Source organism: Myotis davidii, unplaced genomic scaffold (genome assembly GCF_000327345.1).
Source record: "Myotis davidii unplaced genomic scaffold, ASM32734v1 scaffold428, whole genome shotgun sequence".
Classification (NCBI taxonomy): domain Eukaryota; kingdom Metazoa; phylum Chordata; class Mammalia; order Chiroptera; family Vespertilionidae; genus Myotis; species Myotis davidii.
Genome location: NW_006299834.1, coordinates 970,789 through 971,365, shown reverse-complemented (window position 1 = coordinate 971,365; position 577 = coordinate 970,789). Strand labels below are relative to the sequence as shown.

The following is a 577-nucleotide window of genomic DNA, read 5'->3' as shown; positions in this document are numbered from 1 at the left end:
GCAGATCTGGGGGAGCAGCCTGGCTGCTCGCTCCGGCTGCTGAAGGTTCTGCATACAGTCCCGGGACCTGTGTGGCCTCTGCCGGCGAGGGCCCGCTCTCTATGAGCGTGTGCTGGGCCTGGAAGAGGGGAGCCAGGGAGGGGGCACTGGGCGTCTCCCCAGGCTGCGCAGGGCCTGGGCTGGAAGCGGCAGGAACCTCGGGTGGGCCCGTGCTGCGGCCTCGCTCTCCCCGCTGGTCCAGTTCCAATGGACTAAACGGCTGCCCCACCAGGGAGCAGGCAGAGGCCATCCTCCTCTGAATGAGCTGGTTCTGGAGGGAGGGATGGTCACTGGTCCCCACCCCCAGCCCTCCTTGCTCTCTCCTCGCTCTGCCCTTCAGATCCACTGCCAGGACTGCCCGACCCAAAATCAGCTTCGGGATCAGATGGGCTTGGTTTGGATTCTGCTAGAGTTACTACCTGCCTTAGGCAGGTCACCTGGCCTCCCCGAGTCTCCAGCTCCAGACTGAAGAACAGTGTGGCTGCACCCACCCCCAGGGACAGAGCTGTGTGTGAGCCGGTGGTGAGGCTGAGCCCAG

General features: G+C 65.2%; 1 protein-coding gene across 1 annotated transcript in view; it reads right to left on the bottom strand.

Annotated features, from left to right (window-relative positions):
* TTLL12 (tubulin tyrosine ligase like 12) overlaps positions 1 to 577 on the bottom strand; it is a gene marked incomplete at its 3' end in the record, with an annotated part of 40,449 nt that overhangs the window by 38,571 nt on the left and 1,301 nt on the right. The window lies entirely within an intron of this gene.